Genomic DNA, 16,515 nt, shown 5'->3' with positions numbered 1-16,515 from the left:
AACACACGTTAGTCATAGTAATCTTGTATTGACATTAATCACCGAAATCCAACTAGAGGCCTAGATGCTTTCAATCTCCCCCTTTTTGGTGATTGATGACAATACCTCCTCGAGTATGTTATGGAGTGAGGTTTTTGATGGGCTTGGTTTATATAAGCTTTTGTCAATAAGAACAAAAGAGTTAGTCAAGCTTATATGACCCAAGCCAACACAATGTACTCAAAGGATATGAATTAAGCATGAGTACAAAATAACAAAGCTCATTTGCTTCAAAGTATAAAGGCGGAAGCAAAGGCAAATGAGCATAACACAAGTGATATGACATATAGATAATGCAAAGTAGAAATCACGCATGTCATATATCACAATCACGTAGATAGCACTATCACATATATATAATAGTATGCATGAAAGTAAACACACGAATGCAAAAGTAATAGTGTATCACACAAATAAAACTCCAAATGTATATAATAAGCTAATACTAGATAACTAGCTCCCCCTAAAACTCGCTCCCCCTGAGTCTACATACTCAACCCCTCTCCCCCTTTGGCGTCAAACACCAAAACCTAAGGGTCGGTCGGCGGGGCTGCAGCAGATGAGTCGGGCGCTGAAGTACGTGGAGCAAGATGGAACTAGGCGCCATCATCATCTGACCCTGAGCTCTGAACTGACTGACCCTCTGAAGCAGGAAGTGTCGCTGAAGCGGTCTGGGTCTGAGCTGGGGCTGGTGCTGCCTGTGAAGCTGCTAGTACGTCTGTCGTAGGATCTAACGAGGCGACATACGAGGGGAGCCTCTGAGTAGTCATGATAGCTAGAGCTGCTGTAGATGGACCGGTAGTATGCATGTGAGGCGGAAGGATGCTCCAAGACTCTTGGAGACTAACGTGTCAGGCACGAATAGCAGGGAAGACTACTCTGGTGTGAAGCCCATCTGAAGTGGAGTGAACTGTGGGGCTACCACGGGTGAGGCTAACCACTGGGACACCTGTATAAGAGGTGAAGCAAACTGAGCTGGAGGTTGTCCCTGACTCTAGAGCCCACTGGGCTGTACTGCTGGAGTCATCGAAGTGGCAGGAGGCTGTGCAAGCTGGGGCGAAGACTGTGGCAGTGGGGCCCCAAGTGCTGTCACTACATGCTGCATGAATCCCATGAGCTGCTGCTGCATAAGTAACTGCTGGTGCTGAAGGAGCTGCTGCTGCCGCTGGAACTCGTCCTGACGAGCCTGAAACTGCGCGAAGTTGGCAGCTGTCTCCTGTGCCTGTCGTGTCTAATCCTGCTGCATTCGCTCAAGAATAGCAATGAGAGCGGGGTCTGTCTGCGGAGCAGGTGGAGGAGAACTGGAGCTACCGGCCTCTGCATCGTGTCTGCGTGGAGGCATCTGAGGAATAGGCTAGTAGTCGTTGTCAAAGCTGTCACTATACTCGCTCACCTCCTACTGTGCCTCTAGCTCCTCCTCCTCAGTGGCGGTAATCCCTCTAATAATCTCATCCTGCTGAGCTGTGGACTCTAGCACATCGAGACGATGGCTAGGCTGTCTAGGTGCCTGAGGAGTGGTGTGTCTGATCCTCTGTGATAGGTTGTAAGCTGGGAACTCTGTGGTGGCACCTGTATACTCATCCATCATACCAGGGGGCTTATCAAGCACTACTCTGTGGATAAGAAACGTGATCCAGTGAGCATAGGAAAGCTTCCTGCGACCCTTGAATCCCTCAGCTATAGTATCCTCCATCTCTGAAAGAAGGAGGTCCCAGATATCAAATATTGTTTGCTGCATCAGGGCATTGAGAAGCTAGAGCTGTAAGCGAGTCAGGCCCTCCCTATATCCCAACCTAGGAAGCAGTGTCCTCCTGATGATGGCCTCTAGCACTCTCGCTGTAGAAGTCAAGTCACTGGGGTTCCTGCTCGACCCCTCACCAAAGGGCTCCTTGAAGCAATGGCGCACTAAATCTGTAGGGGGGCACCTGCCCTCCATGAGGACGCCTGGGAGGCCCCTGCTGTCCATAGCATACCTCATGCAGCTTGACAGGCTGATCCTGTAGCTGCAGTATCTCTCTGGCCCTGCCACTCGTCACTCTGTAGTCTTTGCCTCTGAAAGCAAAGTGAATAAATCTATGATGTGGATCGATGAAGAGTGAAGCATAAAACTGACGGACCCAAGATGGTACAAATATTCCCGTCCATCCAATCAAATCTATCAACCCTGGTAGATATGATAAGTAAGGTCGAATGTGCTCTCCGGCTGCTGCCACAATGGACTCTATGCGATAGACTCTCTGCGATCTGAACACTGCCCCACTGTTGAGATGAGCATTGTAGAAATCTTCCTACAGTGGCGTGTAGAAACACTCAGCTGCTCTCTCATCCCTCCTCGGAGGAAACCAAACCTCAAACTCTACAAAACGCAGCTGCTGAACCTGCCTGGCTATAGCGGCCCTCAAGTCGAGGTGTACCACTAGAGGCGGACCTTGTGGTCTAGGCGGAGGGCGTGACCCCTGCGCTGTGTAGCTGGCCTCGGTGGAACTGCAGCACTGGTACGACTCGAGCGGCATAGCTGAGGTGCCGGCTCAGTCTCCTCGGTCTACTGACCCTCCTGAGTCTCCTGGGCTGGCTGAGGCTCTGCTGGTGGGGGCTGCTGCTGTGCTGACGGACACTCAATGGCAACCCATCATCCTGCAAACGTGGCAGTCCCAGCTGGACTACCGTGATGACGCTCAACCTCCTCAATCGCAGCTCTGACTGCTGGTGAAACCGGCTGATCTGCAATGACAACTCCGCTGCGAGCACCACCTCTCTTGGCACGCTCTGCGGCCTCTGCAACAGCTGTTGCTCTCTCTGTCTCTGCATCGAGGTACTTCCGCTTCTTGGATGTCACCTGCTTGGTTGACTTGCCCTTCGATCCTGCTGGCTAGCAAGGCGGGGGCCTCCGATCATCATCACCTGGGCCACCCCCAACGTTCTTGGTGCGAGCCATCTGAACTGACAAGATGATGAACTGCCGCTGATGAAGATCAACTGTCAAACTGCCGCTTTTGAGGCTTGGCCTTGATCCTTACTCACGAGCTTGGCTCCGAGTTGACTGCCAACTGTCACACGAAACTCAGTGACACGACACGCTGCACGATAGAATAGATGGATATACAAATAAATACCATATGTCTAATAGATGCGAAACCCTAATAGAGAAAGCAATGTAGATGCGAACTTGAATCGAATGGCTTTCTACCTGACGATCAGCGATCCGAGAAAAGAAAAGGCGACACGCGGGGGAATCCTCAGAACTGGCAGGGGCTAGGGTTACAAGGAGCAGTGATGAACGAGAGGAGATGGGGCTAGGGCACACGGCGCTTCGTGGTGACAAGAGGGCCGGTCGAACGCGGTGGCACGGTGGCGTGCGGGGAGGCACGGCGGCGCAGCGAGCTATGGTGGCGCGCGGCTGGCGAGGGGGCCGAGCGAGCACGGGCAAGGGAGGCGCAGGCTGTGCTGGCGCGGTGGCGCTGGCGCGGGTGAGCAGCGGCGGCAACCTGGCGGCGGCAAGGGCTAGGGCAAAGGCGAGGTGAGGGGCGAACCAGGGTACGGCTGCGGTTAAATAGTTCCCCACACGCGACGGATTAGGAAACGGAGAAAAGAGTCCTGAAGCCGCGCGAGATCCACTGACCGGACGCTCCAGTGGTAGCGACCGGACGCTACCACCCAGCGTCCGATCAATTCCAGAGAGGTCCAATTCCTCTAGAATCGGGACCGGACGCGTCCGGTGGTCCATGACCGGACGCAGGCAGGGTCCGGTTAGTACAACTTGGTCTTCCTTCGATCGACCGGACGCTGAAGGTCCTCCTGACCGGACGCACAGACGCAGTGTTCGGTCACTCCTTCGGCAGCAGTTCATCTCTTGTGAACTGACCGGACGCTGGACAGCAGCGTCCGGTGCAGCGTCCGGTGCACTTTTCTAGCAAATTTTCAAACTTCCTTCGCGCTGCCTGTTCCCAATCAAGTCCCAACTTGAATAAGATCCAAATAAACACCAATTAGGACTGATGTGAGTGACCTCTCTCAAACCCTCATATTTTTTCAAAATATTTTGCCTTAGGCTATAATTCTTTTTAAGAAAATAGGCAACAAGAGGGCAAATGGAACAAAACGACAAAACAACATTCATGCATATGCAATACTTGTAAGTAAATCTAGTTGCTTGTCAAGTTTGATCCAAGGTTAAGCTTCTTCACACGCTTTTCGGCGGTTATCTTAACCATGTTAGACAAGCCCTATATGCATTGCCACAAATTAAGCATGTTGTATATTACAATGAATGCAAGGGACAACACAAGCTCAATTTTTTATGAAGTTACTAAAATCAAGTACATTGAGCTCATTCCGCAATCTACAAAATGTAGCCTCATCTAGCGGTTTAGTGAAGATATCCGCTAATTGATCTTCGGATCTTACACCTTCTAGTGATATATCATTTTTAGCCACATGATCTCTTAGAAAGTGATGGCGGATATCTATATGCTTGGTGCGAGAGTATTGAACCGGATTATTTGCAAATTTTACCGCACTTTCATTGTCGCACAAAAGAGGTACTTTTTCTAGAACTACTCCATAGTCTAGCAAAGTTTGTTTCATGTATAATATTTGTGCACAACAAGCACCCACGGCAATGTATTCCGCTTCGGTGGTGGACAAAGCCACACTATTTTGTTTCTTGGAGGATCAAGACAAAAGTGATCTACCAAGCAAATGGCACCCTCCGGATGTGCTCTTTCTATCAACTTTGCATCCGGCGTAATCCGAATCAGAATAGCCAATTAATTCAAATAAAGCTCCTTTGGGATACCAAAGGCCAATGCTTGGTGTGTGCTTAAGATACCTAAGGATTCTTTTTACGGCAATTAAATGTGTTTCCTTAGGACTAGCTTGAAATCTAGCACACATACACACACTAAACATGATGTCGGGCCTAGATGCGGTTAAATATAACAAGCTACCAATCATAGAACGGTAGAGAGTTTGATCAACCGGGTTACCTCCCTCATCTAGGTCGAGATATCCATTTATAGGCATTGGTGTCTTGATTGGCTTACATTCATCCATCTTGAATCTCTTGAGAAGATCTTTTGTGTATTTCTCTTGAGAGATGAAGATGCCTTCTTTCATTTGCTTGACTTGAAAACCAAGAAAGAATGTAAACTCACCAATCATTGACATCTCGAACTCCTTCGACATCAATTCACCAAATTCTTTGCATGAGTCTTCATTTGATGATCCAAAGATGATATCATCAACATATACTTGACAAATGAAGATGTGTCCATCAAGCTTCTTGGTGAATAGTGTGGTGTCGACCTTCCCAATGGTGAAGCCCTTCTCAATGAGGAAGTCCCGAAGGCGCTCATACCAAGCTCTTGGGGCTTGCTTAAGCCCATATAGTGCCTTGGACAACCTATAAACATGATTAGGATATCTAGGGTCTTCAAACCCGGGAGGTTGATCAACATAGACTAGTTCATTAATAAAGCCATTTAAAAATGCACTTTTCACATCCATTTGATATAGTTTCATTTCATGATGTGATGCATATGCAAGAAGGATACGGATGGCGTCTAATCTTGCAACCGGTGCAAAGGTCTCTCCAAAATCCAAACCTTCAACTTGAGAGAACCCCTTTGCAACTAGTCTTGCCTTGTTCCTCACAACAACACCTTGATCATCTTGCTTGTTGCGGAACACCCACTTTGTTCCAATGACTCTTGCACCTTTTGGTCGCTCTTCAAGAGTCCAAACTTCATTGCGAGTGAAGTTGTTCAACTCTTCATGCATGGCATTGATCCAATCCGGATCTTTAAGAGTTTCTTCTACCTTGGTAGGCTCATAGCAAGAGACAAAAGAGTGATGAGCAATAAATGAAGTAAGTTTTTGAGATCGAGTCATCACACCCTTTGTTGGACTCCCTATGATGAGATCTTGTGGATGATCTTGTAGGAGAGGTGTATTTCTTCTATTGACCACTTGAGAAGGAGGTTGTGGAGCATCAACATCTTGTGCTTGTACCACCATTTGCTCATGGGAGATATGAGTATCTTCATTTTCTACTCTCCCATCTTTTTCACCATCTTGTGGTATATTTGATGAAGAAGGTTGGTTAATGACTTGTACATCATCTTCATCATCTTTTGGCTTGATGTCTCCCACCGGAATATTCTTCATAGCCTCCCTCAATGGTTCATCACCTACATCATCAAGATTCTCATGTGCTCCTTGGGAGCCGTTAGATTCATCAAATTCCACATCATATGTTTCTTCAACCAAGCCGGTGGCATGATTAAATACTCTATATGCTTTGGACTTCAATGAATAACCAACAAGAAAACCTATATCACAACGTCTTTGAAACTTCCCTAGGTGTTGCCGCTTCTTATAGATGTAGCACTTGCAACCAAACACCCTAAATAACGAGACGTCCGGCTTCTTCCCATTGAGCAACTCATACGGTGTCTTGACAAGGAACTTTTGAAGAAATAGGCGGTTGGATGCATAACATGCGGTGTTGATTGCTTCCGCCCATAGAGCTTCGGGGGTGTTGTACTCATCTAGCATTGTCCTTGCAAGAGTGATCAAAGTCTGGTTCTTCCTCTCAACTACACTATTTTGTTGAGGAGTATAGGTTGCGGAGACTTCATGTTTGATTCCAACTTCATCACAATAGGATTCAATATTTGTGTTGTCAAACTATTTGCCATTGTCACTTCTTATCTTCTTGAGCTTCACTTCAAATTCATTTTGAGCTCTCTTGGCAAACTTCTTGAAACAAGATGTAACTTCGGATTTGTCATGAAGGAAGAACACCCATGTATACCTTGAATAGTCATCCACAATCACAAGACAATAGAGATTTCCTCCTAAACTCTTGTATGTTGTTGGTCCAAATAAATCCATGTGTAGGAGTTCTAGCACTCTTGTGGTTGACATGAAAGCTTTGGTTGGATGAGTGTTTGCAACTTGCTTGCCGGCTTGACATGCACTACAAAGCTTATCCTTCTCAAACTTCACATCCTTCAACCCTCTCACCAAATCTTTCTTCATAAGCTTCTTGAGTGAGCTCATCCCAACATGAGCAAGTCTTCTATGCCATAGCCACCCAAGTGTTGTTTTGGTGAATAGGCAAGTCTTCAAGTTTGCATCTTCGGAGGTGAAGTCAACTAGATATAAGTTGTTGTATCTAAATCCATTGAATATCACTTGATTGTCATCTACTTTGGATACAACAACCTCCATCTCGGTGAATAAGCATTGGAAGCCAAGATCACACAATTGCCCAACGGATAGCAAGTTGAAGCTCAATGAAGCAACATAGAGCACATTTGAGATGGAATGATCATTTGATATTGCCACTTTGCCCAATCCTTTAACCTTGCCCTTTGAATTATCTCCAAATGTTATTTTCTCTTGTCCATCTACCTCTTCATCTAGTGAGGTGAACATACGAGGATCACCGGTCATATGTTGAGTGCAACCACTATCAATAACCCAATGACTTCCACCGGTCTTATAGTTCACCTACACACATGAGATTCAAACTTTAGGAATCCAAACTTGTTGAGGGCACTTCACCTTCTCAACAAGTGACTTAGCCACCCAAATCTTCTTAGGCCTACTCTTGTTGGGGGTCCTAAGAACATGACTTTCATCTTTCCACTAGAATCTTGTCTAAGCATGTAGTGAGCATTGAAAGCAAAGGGTCTAGCATGCTTGGGCAAGGGTTGTGGTGGTGGAGTTTGACACTCATGAGCAAAGTGGCCTTCTTGTCCACACTCAAAATATCTCTTTGGCTTTGGCTTTGGCTTTGATTGTTGGTGTTGAGCTTGAGCCTTCTTCTTTTCTACACTTGCCATATATCCAATGCCACTTCTATCCATCTTCATGACGGTATTCATGAGTAGCTCACTTTGGAAATGCTTGCCTCTAGCAAACTTGCTCAATCCCACCTTGAGATGCTCTTTCTCCATCTTGAGCTTCTTGTTCTCTTCCTTGAGAATATCATTGTTCTTTTCTTCCTTGAGTTTCTTGTTTTCTTCTTTGAGCTTCTCATTCTCAAGGATCAACTCTTTGTCATGATCAAGAGTTTCTAGCACAATGGTGTTGTGACTTTTCATCTCTTTAAGATCTTTCATGAGCTTCTCATTGTCACTCTTGAGCTTGACATACTCGTCATAGTCATTGCACTCAACCACTTGCTTGCCTTTGCTACTAGATCCATGCTCAATGCTCTTATCAATTAAATCATCACATGAGGTAGCTATATCAATCTTAACAACATGGTTAGTAGCATCATGTGGCTCATTTGGTAAGAATTCTTATGCAATTATAAGGGTATCATAATTGATCTTTAGAGTTGTATATTCATCTTTTAGCTTGTTGTGACTAGTGATAAGCTCATTGTGCACCCACTCAAGTTTATCATGTTTATCTTTAAGCCCTTTCTTAGAAGATTTGAGCTCTTTAAGTTTGGATGATATAGAATCATTTGTTTCTTTGAGCTCATCATTAGCCTTTTCTAATGTATCACACTTAGCTAAAAGTGAATCATTTTTAGCATCAAGTTTTTCATTTGTAGCTCTACTCTTTCTAATGATCTTAGTGTATTTTCTTAATATTTTGACAAGATCATCATATGTAGGTGAGTCATCATCGCTATCGCTATCATCATCACTAGCTTGCTCATCATCACTACTATCATCACTCTTAGTTACCTTGCGTTCACCCTTGGCCATAAGGCAAAGGTGTGTAGAGGATGATGGTGATGGTGGCGGTGAGGATGCACGATCAATAGCAATGGCGGCCACCTTCTCATTGTCACTCCCATCATCGGATGATCCACTTGATGAATCAATGTCCGTGAGCCAATCACCGACAATGTAGGCCTTGCCACTCTTCTTCTTCTTGTAGAAGTCCCTCTTTTTGCCATCTCTCTTCTTGTATGGCTTGTTCATTTTCTTTTCATCTTCATCGCTTGAATCATCTTTCTTGCCCTTGTTTTTGAACTTGTCTTTCTTGGGCTTTGTGCATTGATGAGCTAGGTGGCCAAGTTCGCCACAATTGTAGCAATCCATCTCGGAGATTGGCTTTCTTCTTGAGCTAGTGAAGAACTTCTTCTTCTTGCTGTCAAACTTGATGCCACTCTTGTTTAGCCTTTTTAGCATCTTGGTGGTCTTCTTCACCATGAGAGCAAGGCTTTCTTCATCATCTTCATCACTTGAGCTCTCATACTCAAGTCTTGCTTTGCCCTTATCTTGGCTAGCTTTGAATGCTAAGTCCTTCTCTTTCTTCTTTGTAGAGGATGAGCCATCTTGTGGCGTGATGTGCATGTACATCTCATGAGCATTGATCTTTCCCAAGATTTGTGTCGGTGTAGCGGCGGAAAGATCACCTTGATGTAGCACGGTCACAATGTGTCCATATTTGTCAATGGGGAGGACACTCAAGATTTTTCTCACAACGTCGGATGGTGACATTTGAGTAAGTCCAAGCCCATTGACTTCCTCTACAAGAACATTTAAATGAGAATACATCTCATTAGCACTTTCTTTGGGAAACATCTCAAAAGAATTTAGTTTCTTAATTACAAGATGATAGCGTTCCTCACGCTCACTCTTGGTTCCCTCATGGAGCGCACAAACGTCCGACCATAGTGCATGGGCGTCTTTGTGGTTCCTTACATGATTGAACACATCTTTGCAAAGGCCTCTAAAGATGGTGTTATGAGCCTTTGCATTCCATTTTTCATAGTTCACTTCATCGCCTTGAAGTTGTGCGGCATTCTTAGGTGTTGGGAACCCTTGAGAGGCGGCTCTAAGAATTCCAACATCTAGAGCTTCTAGGTATGCCTCCATGCGAATTTTCCAATATGGAAAATCATCTCCCTCAAAGATAGGAGGAGGTCCATCCCCGTGAGACATCTTGCTCTAAGCGATTAAGCTTAAAAACGTGAGCACGAGGCTCCGATACCAATTGAAAGGATCAAGATGCCCAAGAGGGGGGGTGAATTGGGCTAATTCTAAATTCTCTTGCAATAATCAAATCCTACGGATAACCCAATTAACCCCTTGTGCCTTGAAAAGTGTTTCTATCAAACTAATGCACAACGAACTCGCAACCTATGTTCCAAACTTACTCTAGCAAGCAATTCTATGGATGTAAAACAAGTATTGAATTGCTCAAAGTAAATACTCAAAGTAAATGCTCAATATAAATAGAGAGAGAAAGGAACGCGGCGATGTTTTGCCGAGGTATCGGAGAGTCGCCACTCCCCACTAGTCCTCGTTGGAGCACCCGCGCAAGGGTGTAGCTCCCCCTTGATCCGCGCAAGGATCAAGTGCTCTCTACGGGTTGATTCTTCGACACTCCGTCATGGCGAATCACCCAAAGCCGCTCACAACTTGAGTTGGGTCACCCACAAGCTCCACCGGGTGAACACCAAACTCCCAATCACCACCAAGCCGTCTAGGTGATGGCGATCACCAAGAGTAACAAGCACGAACTCTCACTTGACCACGCGAAGCCTAATGAGAAGATGGATGCACACTTTGCTACTCTTGATTTGCTAGTGAGGCTACTCTCTTGGATTCTCAAATCATAAACACCTCACTAGGACCTTGCTCTTCTTGGCACTCACAAACGTGTTTCTCAGCTGTTGGAATGAGCAAAAGTGACTCCACTCACGAGTGGAGCTTCTATTTATAAGGCAGCCTGAAAAACGAACCGTTATGAGCTTCTGCGGGGTGACCGGACGCTCCGATCATTTTGACCGGACACTCCGATCAATTCAACCCGCGCAACAGTTTTCAAGTGATGACCGGACGCTGTCAGGGTCCGGTCAGTAATGACCGGACCCATCCGATCGCTCTTGGATGCTTACTGTACTCGACCGGACGCTGGATACTCAGGGTCCGGTCAGTATCGACCGGACGCGTCTGGTTGCACTTTCTCAAGTCTGGACCCTTACTGGAGTCGACCGGACACTAGCCCTCAGCGTCTGGTCACATTGACCTTCCAGCGTCTGGTCACACTAGACTTGATCTCCTCAGTCAAATGAACTGACCGGACCCTGCGGCCAGCGTCCGGTCGCACCGGAGCCAGCGTCCGGTCAGTATTTGACCCTCCATTCACTTCCAACTTTCGAACATATGTGAATGAAGTTTGCTCCAATGGATCTTAGGCATTCATAGGAGCTACCTAGAGCTAGTTTTAACAAGTGTGCACCACACCTAACTCACTAGACTCAACTAGGTCAAGCTACCCATTCATACCCCCCTTAATAGTACGGCCAAAGGAAAAACAAAGTCCTAAACTACTCTAAGTGTCTCTCCAACTTCAATTGACACTTAGAACTAGTTATCCTTAACCTTGTCGTCCATCCTTTGAAAACCAAAACGATTTCCATCGTAGGGGCATGACAACCTCGATTGCCCAATCGATCTCCATTACCATGACCTAACTTAATTGCCTCTGCAAAACACACGTTAGTCATAATAATCTTGTATTGACATTAATCACCGAAATCCAACTAGGGGCCTAGATGCTTTCACACGTGACCATGACATCGTAGCTGGACGAGCTGCTCCAGGGCTTCTCCAACCTCCAGGACCCCCACCCGGGTTCCCACCTCTTCGATCGGATCGGGCCTTCACGAACCACTACACGTGTCGACCCTAACCGCTGACTTCTCCTGCACCAGCCGCACCAACACTGCCTGCTCCGGCTGCTCCTGCACCGGCCGCCCTGCTACCTAAGGGAGCCGTTGCTGTCACTCCGGTGATGAACCAGCATGCTATGGCCACGCGGTTGAAGAGCGGCTATCGAATGCCTGCCGCCTACCACGCGGCCCCCCTCTCTGCAATGCCAAAGACCTTTCGTAGCGCTCTCGCTGACCCTAATTGGCGAGCGGCTATGGAAGACAAACACCGTGCTCTCTTGCAGAATCACACTTGGGACCTCGTGCCTTGACCTTCTCGGGCCAATGTTATCACTGGCAAGTGGATTTTCAAGCACAAGTTATAGTCCAATGGCTCCCTTGAGCGGTACAAGGCCCGCTGGGTTCTTCGCGGCTTTACCCAGTGGCCTGGTGTTGACTTCGATGAGACATTCAGTCCTGTGGTGAAGCTCGCTACTGTCCACACGGTGCTCTCCTTGGCGCTCTCTCGCACCTGGCCTATCCACCAGCTAGATGTGAAGAACGCCTTCCTTCATGGCCATCTGTCTGAGACTGTGTATTGTCAGCAGCCATCTGGGTTCAAAGATCCAGCTCACCCAGATTTTGTCTGCCTTCTGAGGAAATCCTTATACAGCCTGAAGCAGGCTCCTCACGTATGGTACAGCCGGATGGCCTCATTCCTGCTGCCCATTGGGTTTGTTGAAGCCAAGTCAGACACTTCACTTTTCATTTACCACCGTGGATCCGATACAGCATACATGTTGCTCTATGTGGATGACATTGTCCTCACCGCTTCCTCACCTGGTCTCCTTCGGTGGATTATCTCAGCACTTCAGCAGGAGTTCGCCATGAAAGACCTCGGTGCATTGCATCACTTCCTTGGTATGCAGGTTCAGCGAAGTGGTGATGGCCTCCTCCTCTCACAGCGATAGTATATGTTGGACATTCTGGACCGTGCAGGGATGATAGAGTGCAAGCCGTGCTCCACTCCAGTTGACACCAATCCAAAGGTTGCTGCAGCTGATGGGGCCCCTGTGTCTGATGCTACAGACTTCCGCAGCCTTGCCAGAGCTCTCCAGTACCTGACGTTCACCCGCCCAGACATTGCATATGCAGTTCAGCAGGTCTGCCTCCACATGCATGATCCTCGAGAGCCTCACCTTGCTGCCCTAAAAAGGATTCTTCGCTACGTTCGAGGCACTCTTCACCTTGGTCTCCTGCTGTGACCGTCTAATTTGACTGATCTTGTCGTCTACACCGACACTGACTGGGCTGGTTGTCCGGACACTCGCAGGTCCACCTCAGGCTATGCGGTATTCCTTGGCGACAACCTTGTTTCCTGGTCCTTGAAGCGCCAAAACACAGTGTCAAGATCCAGTGCTGAAGCCGAGTATCGCGCGGTGGCCAACGGAGTTGTAGAGGCTACTTGGCTCCACCAGCTCCTTCTGGAGCTGCATGCCCCTCTACGATGCGCCACACTGGTGTATTGTGACAACATCAGTGCCGTCTACATGACCTCCAACCCAGTTCAGCATCAGCGCACCAAGCACATTGAGATCGATCTTCACTTCATCCGGGAGCGAGTCGCCGTTGGTGATCTTCGTGTTCTGCATGTTCCCACCTCTTCGCAATATGCAGATATTTTCACCAAAGGGCTGCCTACCTCAGTTTTCACGGAGTTTAGGTCCAGTCTAAACGTGCAGAGCGGCTGACGATTCGACTGCGGGGGCGTGTTAGAATAGGCGCCCTAATGGGCTGGCCTTGGGCCTGGCGCCTAGCCTGTTAGGCTGGCTGCCTTAGGGGTTAAGATAGATAGATTACATTGATAAGGCAAGGATCACCGTTGATTGGGTATTTCTATAAACCCTACTGATCCTTGCCTATATATTGTACCCTGTACTACCGCTAATCTATCAATCAATTCCCGAGACCTATTCGCTCTCACATATGAACAATTTATAGTGGTCACTGAGAAGTAGGATATCGCAATGCTTTTCTGCTTTCCTCTCATGCTCATGCCAATATGTCATGCCTTAGTAGAGCTTCTAAAGTGTGTCAAACTGTATGCTCTTATCTACTTGTTAAAGTTATGTAGATAAAAAAATTCTTAGAAAATGGTGTCCTCACATTGCAGTTGTTGTTTTAGCAAGGTCGGTTTCTCTTACTATATGGTCAAAAAATGATGGAAAAAGTTGTGTTAATTGTGATGTGTATTTTTTGGTGTGCCCACAATACAGTATGAATCAATTTTCTACTCTGCAGGAGGTAAAACATTGCATGGTATGGGATCCTCGTTGTCTTCCTAATGCATTGTAAAGGTAGACTTCCTAATGCTTTGTTATCTTTTTTAAATAACATATTGTTGAAAAGCATGTAAGCTATTACCACATAGAGTGTTTTCATGTGCTATGTGACTCCAAGTATTATTAATGTGTAGTTGTCTCTTTTTTCAGATAAGCAGCGAACAATAGACAATTGAGACCGTATTTCATTTATAATTAGTTTTTGGATGCCATATGGGTGGTTGGGGTGGTATCCAAAATATTTTTTAACTGCTCCATGGAAATTAAACAAAATCGATGATTTCACTTCTTCATTTTACTACAGAATAAATCTATCTTTCTGAAACAGTGCTAACTGAAATGCTGATTTTTTTGGCTTATCTAAAAAGAGTTAGAGTATTCAACTCAAAATAAGATAGATCTTAAACAACATAGAACCATGTGATCCTCTAGTATATAAAAAGAGATGTGTGCCAGTTGTATCATTTGTACTATTGCAGGTATCTTAGGACCACTCAGTGGTGTTCTTCGATCCATGCTTATGATTTTTTTGGTTAAAAATATGACTTTTTGTGCCTGTAGCGATGCACAGGCCAATACATATATTACAGTAACTCTATTTCGCAGATTGGAGGAGAAGAAAAGTGAAGGGGAGCAATTTGATCAAAAACAAAAGTGAAAAGTTGTAGATTGAAGGAGAACAGTAACTGCTTGATCAAAAACAAAAGTGAAAAACAACTTTTGCTCAATCAATATTGTCGTGTCTTCTTCGCAGGCTCTCAGATTATTCTTTGTCGTGTCTTCTTGGAAAATTGCAGGTATGCCACCTTGAGTTGGTAATTTCAGTTAATGTTATCTGAGAGCTTGCAGGTTTGGTGTTAGAGATGGTTTCTCTGTTAGCATCACTATATGGTGTTTCTTTTCTGGATAATTTTGATGCAAAGTTCTATGCTTAATAATGAAAACATAATATTCTTGTTATTACTAAACTGTAAGGCTTGCAAGTTAAACAATTTAGTACATGACTATGTGGATATGACTCTTCGTGCATACGACTGATAATTTTAGTATGCAACTCTGCATGAATATTAATTAACCCATTCAACCAGCAAACATGGATGAATTTCAGCATGTTTATCAAATAAAAATAATTACTTTTACTTTGAAGAATGATTTGCAGGTTTTGATTCCACATGAGGACCTGGTGTGGAATAGGTAGGACGAGGAAACCATGAGGACCACCTCTCAGGTTGGTTTCCTCCCACCCACCTGAGATTGATCCCTCTCTCCCCCCTTCTTGGATTGCTCGCGAATGTGCTCAGGTCTTTTGTCCATTGGTTTTGTGTCTCTAAAACCGAATGTTGCAGATTGACCGTGTGAGTTGAAGTGGACTGTTTTAGTGCTGTGGTGGCATGATAAATTAGTATCAGCAGGGATGATTCACCCTGGTTTTATCCATATCATTTTATTAATCAGGTGGAGTCAATGATATATGATTTTGAACTTGTGTTGCTTTGTACAGGTTCAAATCTGTGATTATGAACTTATCTTCTTTGAGCCTGCAATGCTAAAAAAAAATCTAAATTTTCATGGTAGAAAACATTGTGCATTCCTTTTGCTTTTGGATTATTATATGTTTCTGAAATTGAGATCTTGAAACAGTCATATCTTTGGATTATTGGGGTTGCATAAACACTTTTAATATGAGCTAATCCTATTATAATTAAAGTGGTACAAAAGATAGTCTGAATTCCTACTCAACCATGTCCCCTACGCCTGCCAGGAGTTGATCTTGTGCCCGTGCAGTGCCGTCTGAATAATGTATTGTTTTAGGTAAATGCATGGGTCTCTTGTCCCCAAGATGTCTTCCAGTGAGGTCTTGTTAATTCATTTGGTTTATGAAAGCTTTGATATTAGCATTGTGGTCTAAATAGTGCCTTGTTTGATCAAGTTTGGTAGTAAACTTAATCTGTTTTTTCATTCATGAATTTCTAATTCCCTACATCATCTGCTCTTTTTTCATATTAGTATGCACTTGTGTTGATGCAAAAGTGAATCTGCAAACACAAAGGGCTAATACCCGAATCGATATCCAAAGCGTGCCAGTCGATTTGACCTGCTAATCGACAAGGATGAAGATACGAACACTTTGGTCCTGACAACAGCGATACGCCCGGAAGTCACGGCCAAGAGGTGCTCACACGGAACTCGAGAATCGCCGAAGGTCGCACTGAAGCGATGCAGCTCGCCGAATCAATGAGAACTCGTAAAAAAGGGAAAATATGCAAATTGACGAAGTCGCCGAAAAGTAAGTAGACGCAAATAGGAGTAAAAATTGGTTTTGATATTGATTGATATGATATCTATTACATTGCCCCTTACTCCATATTTATACCCTGATCTAAAGAGACACAACCAAACACAACTAGGACACCAATCCCATATCTAAGGAAACACGTGACTCTTACATGAATCATAACCTAACAAATACAGAAAAGGAAATCAACTCCTATCTACTTCCCTGTC

Source organism: Miscanthus floridulus, chromosome 8, assembly GCF_019320115.1.
Source record: "Miscanthus floridulus cultivar M001 chromosome 8, ASM1932011v1, whole genome shotgun sequence".
NCBI classification, from domain to species: domain Eukaryota; kingdom Viridiplantae; phylum Streptophyta; class Magnoliopsida; order Poales; family Poaceae; genus Miscanthus; species Miscanthus floridulus.
Note: the sequence above shows the minus strand (reverse complement) of the source record.